The sequence below is a fragment of the Schistocerca gregaria genome, chromosome 5, assembly GCF_023897955.1.
Source record: "Schistocerca gregaria isolate iqSchGreg1 chromosome 5, iqSchGreg1.2, whole genome shotgun sequence".
Lineage (NCBI taxonomy): Eukaryota > Metazoa > Arthropoda > Insecta > Orthoptera > Acrididae > Schistocerca > Schistocerca gregaria.
The window spans coordinates 476,141,406-476,162,474 of record NC_064924.1 but is presented as its reverse complement, the minus strand read 5'-3'; the positions used below and the strand labels follow the sequence as shown (position 1 = coordinate 476,162,474).

General features: G+C 42.9%; 1 protein-coding gene across 1 annotated transcript in view; it reads right to left on the bottom strand.

Annotated features, from left to right (window-relative positions):
- Positions 1-20,458, bottom strand: part of LOC126272529 (solute carrier family 52, riboflavin transporter, member 3-B-like) — a 107,690-nt gene extending 87,232 nt beyond the window's left edge. Inside the window, exon 1 of the mRNA XM_049975443.1 lies at positions 20,410-20,458. The gene's annotated coding sequence lies outside the window, so the exon portion shown is untranslated. The remainder of the gene's footprint in view (positions 1-20,409) is intronic.
- Positions 20,459-21,069: the final 611 nt, after the last annotated feature.

Sequence of the window (21,069 nt, the reverse complement as noted above, 5' to 3'; positions counted from 1 at the left end):
CTATTCTAGACAAATGCGCTGCTAGTAATACACGGTCTAGTCGCATTAATATGACCACATCTTCGACGTCAGCATGCAAAAATCACTATCCAAAACTGGTGCTGAGGCAACTAACATCACCACATGCCATGGATGTCCGGGGTGGTCGATGGCTGCAGAGATACGTGTAGGCGAATAGTCGTGCAACTGTTGAGCAACTGACCGCCCAGATGGCCCAATCAGATAACAACAGCGTCTCCTCAACGACTGTTTGGAGAACGTTGCTGCATCTGAGCCTCCGCAGCAGGCATCTGGTTTATGCACCCACACTGATTGCTGTTCATCAACGACGAAGGCTGGAATTTGCACTGCAGTACCGCAAATGGACTTCCAGTGAGTGGTGACAAGTGGCCTTTTTAGATGAATCACATTTTATGCTCCAGCGGATGGGCGGCCAGTGGCGTGTACGGCATGAAACGGCTGCAAGCAAACTCTCTGCAACAATCGTCGATAGTTGAATGTTTTCATAGCATTTCACAGGTGATCTCGTCATTATGGAAGGCACAACTGATCAATACAAGTGTACATCTATTCTTGGAGGCTATATCTGTCCCTACATGCAGTTTGTTTTTCTTCTGCACGATGCAATCTCCCAACATTACAAAACAATATGTCTCACAGCTCTCAGTGTACGTGCGCGATTCCAAGAGCACCAAGATGAGTTTACCGTACTCCCCTGGCCACCAGATCCCACACAGTCTATAAGGGTGTAGTCAACTGACCGCTTGGCATTGATGGCTTACCTGTGGTGTTTAACCAAGCCTTCCGAGGATTCGTGGCAATGCGATGGACGACTATGTTTCAAGAACTGATCGAGCAGTCCCACCCACCTTTGTTGAGAGCCTCATCATTCTGGCCCTCAAACCAGCCCATGGTTCGAGGTCACGAGCTATAGGCCGCTCACCCTACTCAGCGACGATTACAACATCTTCGCCTGCTTACTGGTGATGCGTCTCCCGACAATACCCCCTCATGCCCTCTCATCAGAACAAACGACGCCTGGATGACAGGCTAACACACAGACCACCACAGGGGAATGCCGCGACTTAATTGCGATGGAGGCCGCCTTGAGACTCCGTGCAGCGGTCGTCGCTATAGATTACGATTGGGTCTGCGATAAAGTGCGCTATAGTTTCCTGTTTTTGGTCGCAGCTCGCATGGGCATCCCACTTCCCTTCATCGACGTCCTCCGGCGCCTTTACAGCAGTACCAGTTCACGAGTCCAAATGGACGTTCAGCAGGACCGGTACTCATCCGCCATTCAATTCGGCAGGGATTACCCCTCTCTACCCTCCTGTATGCTATTGCCCTACAGCCACTCATTGGGGGCGTGACGAACGAGCTCTTCGGCGTCCCCTTTCGTTAACACACTTTTCTCTGTTGAGCATACGCTGTTGACCCCCTCCTCCTCGTTTCCTCTGGCTCTGAGGTTCGAGCAGTCCTACATCTACATCTACATACATATTCCGCAATACACCATACGGTGCGTGGCGGAGGGTACCTCGTACCACAACTAGCATCTTCTCTCCCTGTTCCACTCCCAAACTGAACGAGGGAAAAATGACTGCCTATAGGCCTCTGTACGAGTCCTAATCTCTCTTATCTTATCTTTGTGGTCTTTCCGCAAAATGTAAGTTGGCGGCAGTAAAATTGTACTGCAGTCAGCCTCAAATGCTGGTTCTCTAAATTTCCTCAGTAGCGATTCACGAAAAGAATGCCTCATTTCCTCTAGAGACTCCCGCCCGAGTTCCTGAAGCATTTCCGCAACCCTCGCGTGATGATCAAACCTACCAGTAACAAATCTAGCAGTCCGCCTCTGAATTGCTTCTATGTCCTCCCTCAATGCGGCCTGATAGGGATCCCAAACGCTCGAGTAGTACTGAAGGACAGGTCGTATTAGTGTTTTATAAGCGATCTCCTTTACAGATGAGCCACATCTTCCTAAAATTCTACCAATGAACCGAAGAGGACTGTCCGATTTCCCCACAACTGCCATACATGCTTGTCCAACTTCATATCACTCTGCAATGTTACGCCCAAATATTTAATCGACGTGACTGTGTCTAGCGTTACACTACTAATGGAGCATTCAAACATTACGGTATTCTTTTTCCTATTCATCTGCATTAATTTACATTTATGTATATTTAGAATTAGCTGCCATTCTTTACACCAATCACAAATCCTGTCCAAGTTATCTTGTATCCTCCTACAGTCACTCAACGACGACACCTTCCCGTACACCACAGCATCATCAGCAAACAGCCGCACATTGCTATGCACACTATCCAAAAGATCATTTATGTAGATAGAAAACAACAGCAGATCTACTACACTTCCCTGGGGCACCCCAGATGATACCCTCACCACCGATGAACACTCCCCATCGAGGACAACTTACTGGGTTCTGTTACGTAAGAAGTCTTCGAGCCACTCACATATTTGGGAACCAATCCCATATGCTAGTACCTTAGTTAGGAGTCTGCAATGAGGCACCGAGTCAAACGCTCTCCGGAAGTCAAGGAATATGGCATCCGTCTGATACCCTTCATCGATGGTTCGCAAGATATCATGTGAAAAAAGGGCGAGTGCTTTTCGCAGGACCGATGCTTTCTAAAGAAGTGTTGATGCATGGACAACAACTTCTTTGTCTCAAGAAAATTCATTATATCCGAACTGAGAATATGTTCGAGAATCCTGCACGAAACCGATGTTAAGGATATTGGTCTGTAATTTTGAGGACCCGTCCTTCTACCTCTAAACATTCATGGTGGTGTCTGATTGTTCTATATCGTGTCTCCCTACCACTTTCGCGCAACGACGCTCTGAGCGTGTTTTTTAGGGAACTAGTTTGAACCTGGGTCCTGTTGCTGGTAAGGAGACGCCAGACCACGTATGACATGTAGAATTCAGAAGAGTTCAGTGAGACTAGCGATGATATAACCAAATACTAAACGATCTCAGCGTCAGCTCCACTGCACTCCCTGTAAAAGAATCTTAATTCTAACTAAATATAGTGGAAAGGGTTCAAGGCTTTCCTATTTTTAGTTAGCTGGTAAAATAACGTCGAAAAAGCAGTTAAGTTTACCATTGGAAATTTATTCTAATCACAAAACATCGTTTATAAATTGCACTATTGATAAAAGGAAATGTTTTAATACAGGATGGTAAAAACCAACAGCGTTCAACAAAAATGTGAACGAATATTCCCTAAATGTGTTTCCAAGTTCTACAATCGATCGAAGGATGACCTATGCCATATCACATCTATAATCTAGGTTTAATTTAAGTTTCACAAAAGAGAAAACTATCAAAATGGTCTACAGTGACCCTCAATTATCTTTAATAACTTATCTAACTTGTCGCAAATTACAGTAGCTGATGTGGCCTCTCAGTAACTATATAAAAGAAAAATCATCGCGTTTCAGATCTGTTCTTCAAGTGGCAAATGTGAACACCATGAGTTTTAATTAACGATCACCATTAGTTTTACGGAAAAAAGGGGTGTAACAGATGAGACTTCTGCAGTTCTGAGTGAAGCCTTATGCGCTCAAAAATGCGGCATCGCGTGCGTTCATTACCTTGTCGGTGTCTAAGCAGCGTCAGGGCGGCAGCGGCCGGCGCAGCAGCCATCCAGCCCGCCGTCTCGGAACTAACTCTCCTCTAACTTCTCCTTACTACAATTTACCGAAGTTAGTTTAAAAAAACTATCTGGCTATGTTTTCATCTGACCAATCAGGGTCTCAATGTTAACTTTAAGCTCCGCCTACAAAAATTCTGTCTATCCAATAAGAAACGTTATACTTTTCGTGGTGGGGCAATGTTTTTTAAAGTTTGCAACGTAACAGAGACGCTAAAAAGTCTCACGCTAAAACCTGCAGCTAGTGTGGTCCTTTTAGCGTTATCGTAAGATCTATACTGCTCTTCTGGAGGGCTCTATCTTTTAACATGGGCTGGGGAGTGATCCTAATGTAACAGACACGCGAAAAAGTCTCACGCTAAAACTTGCGGGTGGTAGTGGCCCTTTTTGTGTTATCGTAAGATCTATACTGCTTTTCTGGAGGGCTCTAGCTTTTAACATGGGCTGGGGGTTGTCCTTGACATACCTGAGACGCGAAAAAGCCTCACGCTAAAACTTGCGGGTTGTATAGTTGTACAGGTAGGCTCGCGGCGTGCGTGCCCAGCCCCTCCCTTTTGTAGCTTAACACGGTTCAGCTCTCGGCTTCTGTCCTCGTTTCTCCCCTCGGAACTGCGTCTGCCTCACGGTGGGAAGGTACGACATGCATTTAGGCATTCTTGTGTTAGTCTGTGGTATTCCATTTGCTCACTCGTTACTCGTATTACTTTGGTTAATTTAATGTCACGATTTATTCGGAGCTATGTGACATACTACTGGATTTGCTTATCATGTCAGCGTTTTCATGTAAGGTGTTGGATTTGCCTGACACCTTACATATCTCCACCCTTCGAACTTAATTTTTGCACTGAATTTAGGCAATGATTGAATCGTTGTCTAAGTCAGTCAAAAATTTTCTAATTTATCTAAATTTTCTTGCATATTGTTCAGCCACGATATTCTGTTCGATGCTAGTTTGTATTACTAATTTATATTTTTATATTCTTCCACATTATAGTTAAAATGACAAGAGAAGAATATTTTTATTCTATTATTAATTTTTAATTATTTTCTTTTTTTTATTTAAGTGTGATGTTTGTTTTTTTAAGAAGTTTGTTATCGAAAGTGAGGAGTCTTTCACATCGATTTTCTTAGAAATATTGTTTTTATAAATGTAGTAATTAAGTAAAATCTATTCCTAACACATTTTCTAAATATCATGTGCAAGAAAAATGTTTTTGTTCCTAGACACTAATTTCAACATTGTTATACTAACAAGTAAGAATTATTTCCAAGAATTGCTTTGACGAAGAAATATACATACACAAGTATTGAGATATTATCCTTACAAATGTTAAAAAATTTGCTTTGACAGAGAAATATACATACACACGTTTTGAGGTATTATCCTAATAAATGGTAGAAATGTTAAAGAAAGGGAAAACATCCAACAAGATAATTTTTTATTCTTTGTTTTTATAAGGAGAAACTAAGTAAAATATAGTTATTCTTTCATTTTTATGAGGAGAAAATAAGTGGCATATTGTTTCTTTATATACTGTCCATTTCAGAACTAATGACTATTTTTATCGATAGTCTATTTTTTTACGTAAGTCCATAGTCAATGACTTATCTTTTAGTTTATTAGCTGTCTGGTGTTCTTAACTTATTTAATTTTTCACACGTTTCTTTTGCACAATTCCTACATCACATAATTTGATTTCACACACTCACACAATCCTATGAATGTTCAAGCATGAGGTTGGCGAATGTTTTTGCATGAACATGATGGACTTGAGCGAGATGGATGTGGGCAAGTATTTGATGTACAGCTTCGTTCGTCGTTCCTTGATGGCTTTGGAAGTGTGTGTTGCTGTTGTGGAGGTCCCATAATGGAATGGAGCTGTGAGTGCAGAATCTCGTGGTTTACTGGCTTTGTATGCGTGAAATTCATCGTTATGTGTCGCTGAATGCGGTCGTTTTTCGTTGTAATACTTCGCAGACAACTAGTTTACAATAGGACAGGGATTTGGGAAGGTATGTCGTCTATTCTTCACCCATCTTCTTTCTTGGTCTCAATCTTGTGAATCTTCAACTTCTGTTTTTCCCGCTTTTTCTCTGCTTCTTACTTGCTTCTTGGTTCTTCTCTGGGCAGGATATGGAAATATTTATTGATAACTAGTCGCTTTGAAGTTCTCGTCCTAGTAACAGTTTGATAAATTGTTTGGGCGCGTCATTTTTACTTTGTGGAAGTTCTTCTTCAGTTTCGTGCATCAGCGTGCTGTTTAATAGCAGTAGTGTGACTTTTACGCATATTTTTTTGCCAGCGGTGGCTTGCCCAAGCGGTCTTCTCGTCCGGCCGTTTTTTGCTCGCTCCGCTGAGTCGGGGGCGCCCTGGGATTTACGAGCGGTGAAAATCCGGTGTCCTGGCGTCCCGTGGCGCCTCTGCAGGGCTGTCACTGTGCGGCTTCCTGTTCCATCCCAGCAAGGTTCTACCTAGCGGGCAAATTTATTGCCCACTTTCGCTACAAGGGCCTTCAGTTGGTTTCGATATCCATTCCCTTCTTTCGACGCTCCTGCTATGTAGGAATCGTGTCTTGCTAATTACGTCCTTTTCTTTCTTGATACATCTCGCGTTGCAACTTGTGGGTCGTTGCATCTCTTCCTTGCTGGAGTTTTTACAATGGTTCTTACAAAAGTTTTACTTATAATCATCTAACATATGTCTAGTATCTACTTGTTTTGCGCCTACTTAAAAAGCTTTACAAATTTCGGCGCCCTTTCCATGTTACAATTCTAAGATATTTGGAGTCTTAACGTCTACTCAAGAATCCTCAAATTCGTTTTTTATTTTTGTGTAGTGTCGTGGTGTATGGCATTTTAGTATTTCATGCTGTTAGACTATCTACGCTTGATCCCTTCACCTTAATCTATCGTACTATTGGTGTTATTATTGGAACTACTGTCTTTTTCCCACCTTCCTCTGTCTTCATTCTTCTTTCACCTGACGATCTTATCTGCAACATAATCTTGATATATTGTGCTGATTATTTACGAGTAATAAAATTAATCTTCAAACTTGTACTGAAAGTGTTTAATACTGCCAGCTATAGGTAAAAATACCTCTGCTTTATCTCGTAAAATACCTTCTAATTCTCTTTTACTGTGTTCCAAAATACCTTGAACTTCTTGCAATTTTTTTTGTCGATTTCTTTATGGACTTCTAATATTAGTTGAGGCGATTCCCCCTTTTGTGCATACCATTCTAATTCTTCATCCTCTTTATCTCGCATCATTCTTAATTGTTTGTTTATAACTGGTACTTCTTCTAATTTTAGCTTTTTCTCAAAGAGAAGTGTGATATTCCCGAATGTTACGCTACCTTTTCCCATATCTATTATCGCTCGTCTCTCATTTAAAAAATCTGCACCTATAATCAAATCTACAGTTAGTTTAGGTATAATCACGAAGTTGGCTTCGATCTTTTGACCTTGGCACGAAAGAGTTAATCTTGTTTGTCTCGTAACTTCCGCAGCATTGTTTCTAGTAGGACCTCTCACTTTAATCTTACATGTTTTCAGAACTGGCAATTCCTCATTGGCATTACACTGCATGAATAAATTTTCTGAGATCGCAGTCAGTTCACTTCCACTATCAATTACAATATTGACTGGGATATTCTTTACCATGGCCTTCACAACTGGTTGAATTTGAAAGGGTTGGTTCTGTTCTTCTTCTTCTTGCATCAACGAATCCTCCACTGAATCATACATGAGTCTTTTTAGGAATTTCCCTTGTGAATTCGAACTTTCTGTAGGATAAGCTGCGACTGCTACTTCTCTCTTTTTTATTTCCTCTTCTCTATTTCTTCCTTCATTTACGCTTTCTTCTACATCCTCTACTTTTTCCTCATCCTCGTCTATCTTCTCCTTCTTCGTCGCTACTTCCACATAATTGCATCTAAATGCTCTAATTATCGCTTCATAACTTCCTTCAGTATATACGTTGGGTTGTGTGCCCACTTGTAACTTATTTTCAACTTCTGTCGACTGCGCATTATCCTCATTGAATTCGCTTTCCCTGGTTTTCATCTCAAATAGCTCTGCAATACTCATTACTTCGTCCTTTCCTCCTACTTTCGTTGTGCATGCCTCTGGTAATTCTTCTTCCTCGTCAGTATTCTCCCAATTAATTTCGTCCCAACATGATATTCTTATTTTCTTGTCTTCGTTTTCATCTGGTCCCCGCGGATTTGTTTCTTCCTTCTTCTCTTCTCGTGATAAGATTTTGATTTCTCTGTTCAAGGTGCTGCAATTGTCCTGGGTCGGTGCATCATTCTCTTTGGCATTGGGCGCTTAGCTGTCAAATCGAACGTTTATTGGGGTTTGGTGGTTTTACCTCAACCTCTTCTATCTGTATTCGCTTTCCTTGTTCAGCTTGTTGATAGTGGTTTCTTTGTTGATAATTTGTCGGTCTATTGGTTCTCCAGTACCCATTCCGGTTGTCGTTATTCCCTCTGTAATAGTTGTTGCCGTTCCTGAGTGAATTATAGTTATTCCCATATTCTCTTCTAAATGTATAACCGGTTCTTTGTTGAAATCTATTCTGGTTTCTTGGTGCAAAGTTATCACGTGGTTCGTAATTGTTTCTTCGTACTGTGTCTTGTGGATTCCACTGCTTTTTGCTTTCGTTTTCACGTGCGCTTCGTCTTTTTCTTGCATCATCTTCCAAAAATATGAACTCTAGTTCCCTTAGAATACCTTTAAATGCTTCGACGTCATTGCCTCCCCGACCTACTAATGATTGCTGGTATTTCAATGGTAGCTTCATCGCACATAATTTAATCAACTCTCCGTCACTGTATGGTACATCTAAGCATTGATTTTTGTTTGCCATTACTTCGAAAAATTTCACGGGACTCTTCTCTCCTGAATTTTCAAAATATGGGTTCTGTAATAATTCGTACTTCACTCTGTTCTGTGCTTCGCTGGACCAATATCGTGAGAGAAACTTCTCTCTGAAATCTTCGTACGATCGGCATGTCGCTGCAACATTCTGCATAGTTTCTGCGACTGTTCCTGACATGTGTGCACATATAAAGTCTAATTTGTGTGCTAGCGTCCAGTGTTCTGGTAATCCTACTCGGAATTGATCAATAAAAGTTCGTGGATGTAATGAGTTTCCTTCTCGAAAGTGTTGAAATTTTCTGACTGTGAGGAAATGATCGTTGTCGTACTTCATCATAGTTCCATATGAAATTCTCGATTCTTCGCCACTTTTGTTTCTGATCATTTCTTCCGTCGTTCTTTCCGGTTGTGGTAGATCCATTGGATATTTTCCACTGTAACTTTCGCGTACCCGCGGTGTAGGCTGTCTGATTTCACGTATGCTACATTCCGCTTGTGATTGGAATAGTAAATGCATAATGTCTTCCTTAATTACCTGTTTTTCCGGTGCTGTTTCAGATACGGATGTGGTTGCAGACTCAGTGCTTGTTCGATCTTGTTCACTACGCTCTTCAATGGTTTGCAACAACTCTGCTCGCAATTCCTGAAATTGTCGCTTCGTTTGCGCTTCTATTTTGACTATGCGGTTATCATATCTTTTCAGCGCTGCTTTTGTGATACGTTTGTGCAACACACTTTTTTCAACAATTTCACGCGCTGTACCTGCTGCTTGTCTAGTAATTTCGTTTATCTGTTTCTTTACTTTCTTGACTTCTGCCTGGGTGTTGTTACGTAATGTTTTGATCTCGTCCTCAGTGTCATTTCGCAATGTTTGTACGTCCGCTTGTACCTTGTCAATGTCTGTTCTCAATTGATTGTGACCTATTATTAAGTTTCCTATCACTTCTCGAGATTCTTTTGCCTCGTCTTCAATATAACTTAGGTGTAACTGAATTTTTTTTGTTTTGTTTTTTAATCTCACGCATTTGTCTCGTGGTTTCTGCATTCTGAATTTGAATTTGGTTCTCTATTTCTTTATTCTGCCTTGTCATGGTTTCCGTAATTTGTTGTAATAATTCTGCCAGATTGATGGGTCCTATTGCGTTTTGTTCCGACGTCCTACGCTCTGAGATTTCGCCCAAGTGTTGATTCGCAACCGATTGCATTGAACTGTGCTGTGACACGTTTCTGCTCGCATTCCTTGTACTCTGTGCTGAGGGAGCTCTGATTACTTGTAGTATGGATTCTACGTATTCAAAACGCAAGCTAGAATCCTCATCGACTGTCTCTCTACTTTCCTGCTCTGTCGTATGCTGGCCTAGGTTTTCTGTGCCTTGGCGTACATTATCCTCGTTATGGTGCGTTATCTGTCCTATTTCTCGCGATACTGCATCGTCTGTTGTACTGTCCTCTATTCTCTTTCCATTTTCATGCTGGGTCTCTACCTCAATTCGGTCAAGGTCTCGATCTGCCATTGCTAATATTTCCGAATCCCTTATTTTCTGTTTTAAAAGCATTTCACGCGCCCTACTTCGCGTCAAAATGCGCTCATACGATCTCACACGTTTCATAACCTTTTGGTTCACACGACTTGACACTACCAAGACTGACAATCCATTCACTTACTTGTTGGGACAGAACCAACTTGTCAACGATGTATCTGCCACCTGCGCTTGCATTGGAGAGAAAACTTAATTCTAACAATTTTCAAAATTCATAACTTAATTATGCTATTGTCACTGATAGAATTCTCACTATTTCTTGAATACTTTTACTATCTATCAATCCCCGAGGTTACTGTTTACGTCTATTTATAACTGTAGGAGGAAATTTTTTTTTACAAAATTTTTTAAAAAAGATATTTTTCTGACCTAGTTAGGCATATGGTCGACCTTCAACCATGGTATTTTACCATCCTGGCAGGGTCGCCATTTTCTAAACATTCATGGTGGTGTCTGATTGTTCTATATCGTGTCTCCCTACCACTTTCGCGCAACGACCCTCTGAGCGTGTTTTTTAGGGAACTAGTTTGAACCTGGGACCTGTTGCTGGTAAGGAGACGCCAGACCACACATGACATGTAGAATTCAGAAGAGTTCAGTGAGACTAGCGGTGATATAACCATATACTAAATTATCTCAGCGTCAGCTCCACTGCACTCCCTGTAAAAGAATCTTAATTCTAACTAAATATAGTGGAAAGGGTTCAAGGCTTTCCTATTTTTAGTTAGCTGGTAAAATAACGTCGAAAAAGCAGTTAAGTTTACCATTGGAAATTTATTCTAATCACAAAACATCGTTTATAAATTGCACTATTGATAAAAGGAAATGTTTTAATACAGGATGTTAAAAACCAACAGCGTTCAACAAAAATGTGAACGGATATTCCCTAAATGTGTTTCCAAGTTCTACAATCGATCGAAGGATGACCTATGCCATATCACATCTATAATCTAGGTTTAATTTAAGTTTCACAAAAGAGAAAACTATCAAAATGGTCTACAGTGACCCTCAATTATCTTTAATAACTTATCTAACTTGTCGTAAATTACAGTAGCTGATGTGGCTTCTCAGTAACTATATAAAAGAAAAATCATCGCGTTTCAGATCTGTTCTTCAAGTGGCAAATGTGAACACCATGAGTTTTAATTAACGATCACCATTAGTTTTACGGAAAAAAGGGGTGTAACAGATGAGACTTCTGCAGTTCTGAGTGAAGCCTTATGCGCTCAAAAATGCGGCATCGCGTGCGTTCATTACCTTGTCGGTGTCTAAGCAGCGTCAGGGCGGCAGCGGCCGGCGCAGCAGCCATCCAGCCCGCCGTCTCGGAACTAACTCTCCTCTAACTTCTCCTTACTACAATTTACCGAAGTTAGTTTAAAAAAACTATCTGGCTATGTTTTCATCTGACCAATCAGGGTCTCAATGTTAACTTTAAGCTCCGCCTACAAAAATTCTGTCTATCCAATAAGAAACGTTATACTTTTCGTGGTGGGGCAATGTTTTTTAAAGTTTGCAACGTAACAGAGACGCTAAAAAGTCTCACCCTAAAACCTGCAGCTAGTGTGGTCCTTTTAGCGTTATCGTAGGATCTATACTGCTCTTCTGGAGGGCTCTATCTTTTAACATGGGCTGGGGAGTGATCCTAATGTAACAGACACGCGAAAAAGTCTCACGCTAAAACTTGCGGGTGGTAGTGGCCCTTTTTGTGTTATCGTAAGATCTATACTGCTTTTCTGGAGGGCTCTAGCTTTTAACATGGGCTGGGGGTTGTCCTTGACATACCTGAGACGCGAAAAAGCCTCACGCTAAAACTTGCGGGTTGTATAGTTGTACAGGTAGGCTCGCGGCGTGCGTGCCCAGCCCCTCCCTTTTGTAGCTTAACACGGTTCTGCTCTCGGCTTCTGTCCTCGTTTCTCCCCTCGGAACTGCGTCTGCCTCACGGTGGGAAGGTACGACATGCATTTAGGCATTCTTGTGTTAGTCTGTGGTATTCCATTTGCTCACTCGTTACTCGTATTACTTTGGTTAATTTAATGTCACGATTTATTCGGAGCTATGTGACATACTACTGGATTTGCTTATCATGTCAGCGTTTTCATGTAAGGTGTTGGATTTGCCTGACACCTTACATATCTCCACCCTTCGAACTTAATTTTTGCACTGAATTTAGGCAATGATTGAATCGTTGTCTAAGTCAGTCAAAAATTTTCTAATTTATCTAAATTTTCTTGCATATTGTTCAGCCACGATATTCTGTTCGATGCTAGTTTGTATTACTAATTTATATTTTTATATTCTTCCACATTATAGTTAAAAATGACAAGAGAAGAATATTTTTATTCTATTATTAATTTTTAATTATTTTCTTTTTTTTATTTAAGTGTGTGATGTTTGTTTTTTTAAGAAGTTTGTTATCGAAAGTGAGGAGTCTTTCACATCGATTTTCTTAGAAATATTGTTTTTATAAATGTAGTAATTAAGTAAAATCTATTCCTAACACATTTTCTAAATATCATGTGCAAGAAAAATGTTTTTGTTCCTAGACACTAATTTCAACATTGTTACACTAACAAGTAAGAATTATTTCCAAGAATTGCTTTGACGAAGAAATATACATACACAAGTATTGAGATATTATCCTAACAAATGGTACAAATGTTAAAAAATTTGCTTTGACAGAGAAATATACATACACACGTTTTGAGGTATTATCCTAATACAGGGCTGCTGCTGGCAGTTCTATGAACGCCGCCAAATCTTCTGCGATGTACACTGGATGAGGCTTCCAGGGAGTTGAAGTGGCACCCCTGTCGGTAGTGCGGTCTTCCTGCACCTGGGCATAACCTTTAGCCCCACTGTCACCCACAGAGCCTCGACGAATTTCCGCCGCCTGTTACACATCTTCCGTAACGACGTCCGCCGGAACTTCCTGCTCTTCCAGGACACACTTCGATGGGTTGAGTTCCTTACTCGTTATGTGGCATCAAAACTGGTCCATGTCACGCAGACGCTCCCTCTGCTGACGGTGATTGGGCGCAATCTTCAGGCGACCCTTAGTTATTGTCTTACGGCTGGTTCGACGTTTAAAGTCCATTATAAGACATTTACGCTGTCCTTGAGGTCCTCAGGGCTGCTTCCACTTCACCACCAGTGTCTGTCGGCCACATCGCGCCTCATTTGTCTCACATTTCGGCCTTTTTCGTCGACTACAGTTACACACATCCATCCTCCTAGATACACGTCCGTGCAGGACCAAGGATTTTTACAACCTACTATTGCTCGGAGTTCCTCGTTATGTGGTGGAGGCGAAATATCCCTCCATCCGGTGGCCCGTTGTGTGGACTACCATCCACTAGCCGTTCCTCCCTACAGACATCCCGGCAATGTGGTATCAGATAGTCAACAGTGAAATTTGCCACGAAACAGCGACTGCACAATACTGGACTTTCGGGTTCCCCTCGTTGTTTCCTTTCGTGTAAGAAACGACTGCGTGCTATATCCAGTGCCACTAGATACCATCGAACCACGAATGCTTCTATACCCGGTGTACAAACACTTTTCCAGCACCAAACGTCTGCCATTACCTGGGTCAAGGGAAGGGCGGTCGGTTACTTATTCCAGAAGGACCTAAATCCCACCTCGACTTATCGACCTATTTACAAACAGCCCATGCAGTGCTCGAACACATGCCACATTACCGAACGTTATTTGCTAACTTTCTTTGAGGGGTCTTAGTTAGATCTCCCATTTGTTAGCGGACTGTCTGGATCTGAGGGCTGTCTGAGTTTAACCCGCCCCTGATCGATTCTACCCCTGACCTCTGCCGGCCAGGGTAGCCGTGCGGTTCTAGGCGCTTCAGTCCGGAACCGCGCTGCCGCTACGGTCGCAGGTTCGAATCCTACCTCGGGCATGGATGTGTGTGATGTCCTTTGGTTACTTAGGTTTAAGTAATTCTAAGTCTAGGGGACTGATGACCTCAGATGTTAAGTCCCATAGTACTCAGAGTCATTTAAACCCTGACCTTCGCGGACGGGAGAGTGGGCCGTAAGTGCGCGGATTTTATTTATTTTTCCATCCTTTTACCCAGTATTTTGTTTTTTTTTTCTGTGTGGGGGACGTCTGTACCACATGATTTCATAATAATAGTAAACATTACGAAATAATACAAATAAATAAACAGAAACAAAGCCTTCCGTTTCTGCTGATTCCTGTAGCTTTCACTTTCCTGTGCCCCATAGGCTCCGTGGCAGTGAGGGGGACACTGTGGCCAGCCCTCTGGATTCGACCCCTGCCTACTCTGCCCTCTGAGCCAAATGTTCAAATGTGTGTGAAATCTTATGGGGAGTTAACTGCTAAGGTCATCAGTCCCTAAGCTTACACACTACTTAACCTAATTATCCTAAGGACAAACACACACACTCATGCTCGAGGGAGGACTCGAACCTCCGCCGGGACCAGCCGCACAGTCCGTGACTGCAGCGCCTCAGACCGCTCCTCTAATCCCGCGCCACCCTGGACCCCCACTGGTCCATTCCTTAAGGGAAAAAAAAGTGGTCGGCGCGTCTGGCTGCCACGCAGGTGGAACGGCTAATTAACTTAAAAAAGAAGAAAAAAGTGAATAAGCTGACGGTAAAACGCACCTGCCTAGCACGTGGGTGACCCAGGTTCGGTTTCAACTCGTCGCTTTAGTCTTTGTACATAAAATCGTATCTGTATGAGACCAGTAAAGTCTCTCAAACGGGTCTCGCACTGCTAGCGACAAAATATTTGGCAGACGTATAAATGAATCACTTCAGGTAATTTCCAAACAGGAAAGTAAGCGTAAAATGGCTCTGAGCACTATGAGACTTAACATCTGAGGTTATCAGTCCCTTCGACCTTAAACCTAACTAACCTAAGGACATCACACACATCCATACCCAAAGCAGGATTCGAAACTACGGCCATCGCGGTCGTGCGGTTCCAGACTGAAGCGCGTGGAACCGCTCAGCCACAGCGACCGGGAAGTAAACGTAAATGATAGTAAATATTCATTGAGAATGTATATGACTTGATAAAGCATATGTGATGGAAATTCGCGAAATACAGCCGGTAAATTCAATACAGCGTGAAGAAAAAGTGCCGCACTGGAAGGTCGGCATGCTATTTCTCATCCAGATCCAAGACAGACGTTTATCTAACAAAATTAGATGGGGTACATTTTGAAAACATAGATACTACACCGGGGAGCTGGCAACTCACGCACGCAGAGCAGTACATTAAAATGTGCAGAAGAAAATGTATCGTCTGCACTAACGGACGCGCCGTCGTAGCTCACTGAGATAGTCGCCAATCAACCGCCGAACAGGACAGACGTGTGGCGGCTCCGCTGGACGCATGTTATCAACAAGGCTGTTTACCTGTGCTCAGCACGGAGTAACCGCGTGGTTACAGGCGCCTTGTTACTAATCGTACGGCCGCTCCCGCCGGAGGCTCCAGTCCTCCCTCGGGCATGGGTGTGACTGTTGTCCTTAGCGTTATCTTAGTTTAAGTAGTGTGTAAGTCTATGGACCGGTGACCTCAACAGTTTGGTCCCTTAGGAATTCACAAACATTTGTTTACCCGCATCCGAGGTTAGTCGTTTCTGCGAGCGCTCTTTCTACTTTGCGATTGGTTTAGCAGAGAAACATGAGTCTATTTAATAACCTTCGAAAAGACACAATTAAATTTGGATTTGATCGTAATTTTGTTCGCCCTAAGGCTGTGGAATTAAGGCTATGTTTACTAAAAAAGTTAGGATTACTGAATCTGATTTTGTGGGTGTTCATTTGTCTCTTGTGACGAATGCCACTTACATAAAAATGGTTACTGCTGAGTTGTGTGCTTCCATTGTTGAAAAATGCGATGGCATAATTAAGTTCAACCATTCAGGCGGCACTGCCAGTGATGCTATTGTGACTCTTGCTGGGATGGGTATCCGGACGGTCAGGGTGTTGGAACTTTTGAAATGCCGGCTGATAAAATTAAAAATGTTCTTAGACCGTACGGCTGGATGCTATCCAATGTCGCAGAAAATTGATCCTAAAACCACATGTTCCCTGTTGTGTCCACCAGATTAAAATACAACTTCACAGGCACATTCCATCTTATGTTAGTGTATGCGGTTCAAATGGTTCAAATGGCTCTGAGCACTATGGGACTCAACTTCTGAGGTCATTAGTGGTTCAAATGGCTCTGAGCACTATGCGACTTAACTTCTGAGGTCATCAGTGGCCTAGAACTTAGAACTAATTAAACCTAACTAACCTAAGTACATCACACACATCATGCCCGAGGCAGGATTCGAACCTGCGACCGTAGCGGTCACGCGGTTCCAGACTGAAGCGCCTAGAACCGCACGGCCACACGGGCCGGCGAGGTCATTAGTCCCCTAGAACTTAGAACTAGTTAATCCTAACTAACCTAAGGACATCACACACATCCATGCCCGAGGCAGGATTCGAACCTGCGACCGTAGCGGTTTCGCCTTCCAGACTGCAGCGCCTAGAACCGCACGGCCACTTCGGCCGGCAGTGTATGCGGTTATCGGGTCCTGGTTGTATATGATGGTCAACCAAGGACGTGTGCGTTGAGTAATACGACAGAGCTCATTCGAGCTGAATGCAGTAGAAGGAGTGTCCATGCAATTATCGTGTGCTGAAGGTACAAGCGCAGGACCTGTTGTTCAAATGAAGTTAACTTATGCGGGTGCCGTGACAAATACGCGACCGACGGAACAGATTTCGGAGGAGCAGGGGCAACTTCCTGCGGATCAGGGGAATGACACCAACACTACGGACATAAGTAAAACTGTAATTAGGCAAATCGTGTCTACAGGGTGAAAAGTATTTAAACCGACAAACTCTAGGAGGTTGTTGGAGACATCAAAACAAATATTTGCCCCTAACGTCATTTTTCTTTATGAGGAGTATTTAAACCGGTAGAGGAAGATTTCTCAGGCGGCAAATTAATAAAACCAACAAACACTTTCCATTTTTTTATGACCAAAAGACAAGACATTAACACAACCCAATTTCAATTACAATAGATTTTCATAAATGCCTCCATTGACACGGATACAAAGGTTACACCGTCGGATCATGTTCTGTCTGAGACGGGCAAAACCCCTCCGGAGTATCCTAAATTGTTCCTGCTGCTGCTACTATCCGGGCAAACAGCTCCCCTTCTGATGCAATAGGAGTTGCGTAAACAAGGTTGCGCATCTCTCCCCACACAAAAAGTCTAGAGAAGACATATCTGGGTATCGATCAGTCCATGGTACAGGACCACCTCTGCCAATCCACGTTTCTGGGAACCGTCTGTCCAGAAATCGACGCACACGATGACTGGAATATGCCGGCGCCCCGTCACGTTGGAACCACATACGTTGTCTTGTAGGGAGTAGGACGTCTTCCAGCAATTCTGGCAATGCTCTGGCGAGAAAATTGTAATAGCGCCTGCCATTTAATGGTCTAGGTAGCAGATACGGCCCAGTTAAACAGTCCCCAACAGCACCAATCCACACATTAACGAAGAACCGCACTTGATGAGTGTTAGTAACTGTGGCATGTGGGTTATCCTCACACCAAACATGCGAATTGTGCATTTTGAAGACTCCCTCACGCCCGAACGTTGTTTCATCGGTAAACAACACAGAAGGTGGAAATGTAGGATGCATTTCACAATGACCAGGTACCACTGCGAAAATTGTGCTCTGGGTTTATAATCAACTGGTTCCAGGTTGTGGACACGCTGTAAGTGAAATGAAAGTAACAATTGCTCTCATAGGCCTGTTCTTACATTCGTCTGATTCGTTCCCATGTTACGTGCAATAGCACGAGTGCTGATTGAAGGATCCCGCTCCACATGCTGCAAGACAGCGTCCTGAAATTGCAGCGTTCTTACCGTGCGGCGGTGTCCCTGTCCAGGTAATCTGCTAAATGACCCGGTCTCACGCAGACGTTGGTACACAGCAGCAAAGATCGTATGATGCGGGATATGGTGATTAGGTTATTGTTGATAAACCCGCTGTGCAGCTCGTCTGCTGTGGAGCGCTACGTAGTACGCACCAACCATATCAGTGTACTCGCTCCAGGTGTATCGCTCCATTAGTAAACAGAGACAATGCACTACTACACTGGTGGACGGCAGTTGCCTACAACTGAAGCGCGTAATGCGCTCTCTAACAACTGATTCTCTGCCTCGTGATGACTGGATGTTGTGTGATGTCCTTAGGTTAGTTAGGTTTAAGTAGTTCTAAGATCTAGGGGACTGATGACCATAGATGTTAAGTCCCATAGTACTCAGAGCCATTTGAACCATCTAACAACTGAAGAGCGTAATACGGCCCCCCACCGGTTTAAATAATCCTCCTAGGAAAAAATGACAGTAGGGAAAAATATTTGTTTTGATGTCACCTACAACCTCCCAGAGTTTGGCGGTTTAAATACTTTTCACCCTGTATAAAGAATGCCAATGATGCCCTAAACAGTGTCACTTCTGAAGACGACACTGTTGTTAGTGCAGACCCCTCTAACATTTCGAATGTAAAACCATCTACATCTGATGTGGAGACCAAACAGACCTCACCCAAGGTAGAACAACGCGACAATGCTCTAATACACACGACCAATGACGGGGTGCGAGACCAAGTAGGAGCTGGAAACGGTACAAATACTGCTCTTATAGCCGTCCAGATGGATCAGGGGGCCAAGGAAAACAGAACTGAGAGAGACACCACGACTGAGGGACTAGCTGAGAAAGAAAATAGTTGCAATGTACCAGATGTTACCGAGTAGGGAGCAATCTTCCGTCAAAAAATGGCGAAAGATAGCCACGAATCTCCTGGAAAAAAGAGGTTTCCTTTGACGACTCCATCATCTGAGTCCTCTGATAAGTCCCCAGATTCGTCTATATAGCGGTCGAGATCACCCAGGAAATCTAGGAAACGTAACGTAAAGAGAAGGCTAGCATATCCGACTGCCGAGAGCTGTGCACCAACTGTAAGGGAGAAGTATGCAAGAAGATTCACAGGCAAAGGCACAGCTGCTATGGGAAGAGTTGACGAAAGATTGAAGATGAGTTTCAGGAAGTCTGCCGCTGACGAGACGTGCAGCAAAGGACACTCAGAAGTGACTCCTTCAGGGAACAAAGCACAAAATGGATCCGAAACAGGCCGCTATCCTCGGCCAAGAAGCGTAGATTGGGCAGACAACAATGAGAACTATGATATACTTCTGAGTAAGTCAAATGAAATGGAATATTAAGACATCATAACGGGAATGTACGTCAGATTATCGAAACGAACGGTGTTATCGAACAGGAGTAACCCGTAGACTATCAACGTATTGTCAGAATTATATACTTATCTGAATATGGTGTCTGTTCTTTCGGACCTACGACCAGCTTAGAGACAGAAGTGATGACACTTTCTGCAAGACCTGACCATCATTTTGCAGGACAATGTTCAAGCACGTACAGTGCAAGCTGTTACTGATTCGTCTGACTGAGGGGGCTGCTAAGTGCTATACCACCTACTGCACTCCCCTGAATTAAGCCCCCGTAAATTCAAGTCGATTTCTAAACTGAAGGAAACACTTCACGGCATTCCATTCAGAACTGCTACAAATTCGTCCGGCAATAGACAGCACCGCTCGAACTGTCAACACAACTGGCACTGCTAAGAGTATCCAACAACTTCCACATCGCTGGCAACGGGTTGTACACAATGCTGGTGATAACTTTGAAGGTCAGTAAAACTTTGAGACACGTATCTATTTTGTACGAGCTATAAATAAATAGTTCCCATTATTAAAGTTCCAACCCTCGTATATTCGCCATTGGCAGTTACCTGTGGATCGATTTCGAAAAGTGGCTATTTAAGAGATAAGTTAAAACAATTATTACGCTTCATTTCTAAGATGTTCCCACAAAATGCAAACTGCACGTCGTTATGTATAATACACAGTTGGATGGCAAATGATACAAAGCATTACAACCGATTAGTAACGTATCACCTGCAATGTGACTTTTGCTGACGCTAATTCTAAATGGAGACAAGTCAGACAAATAGCTACATCTAGGAGAAGAAATATTCATGTAGTCCACTCATCTATCTGAAGATGAGGGTGCAAGCCCTCGAAACCTGTCGCGGAAGAAAATAAGACTGCGTGACACAGACAATTATTTTAAACTGTCTTTTACTTCATTAACAGACGCAGTATCCAAACAATATTCCAACACGGACGAAATGAAGTTGACTGGCTGTGTAGAGTAGTGGAGTACTTACCTAATCTGAGTGGAACAATGACTATCCCTCCGAGATGAGCAACTGCGTACTGGCAACTCTTGCGGCTGAAGATATAGGTGGTGATAGAGGCAGTAACCATATCGAAGGCAATCAGCTGCTCGCGAATTCAGAATGTAAACAGCATCTGGAAAGTCTATTTTTAAATCGACGGAAAACGATTTCGATAACGGTCGATAAGAAACAACAACAGTAATACGTATCTCCTCGTGCAACTGCAGTGTGTTACGTCATACAAGATGACCTAACTCCAACTGGAAACAGACCAACGTGGGATTCCATTACTTATTCGAGATGGTTCCGAAGTGACATGCACGGTGGCCCAGGAAGAACGGGCCATAAAAAGGAGCCCTGGCAATATCGGACAAAGAACCGAGGGAGCTCAGTCACTTTAAGGACGTATTCAAGAACGGATATGGCGGGAGACAAATCCGACGTTGTTTCAGGCAGAAGGCAGAAGTCAGCAAATAGAATAAGAAGAGGAGGATAAAACAACGGCGTATATGCCGTACGCCGACCAAGTATCAAACAAAATCGGCAGAATCTTTATTCGATATACATTAAATTCCCTTTCCTTCCACCTCCGAAAACGCGTGCGCTGTTAGGTTCGGTGAATGATGATTCTGGGCTCTGTAAACGGAG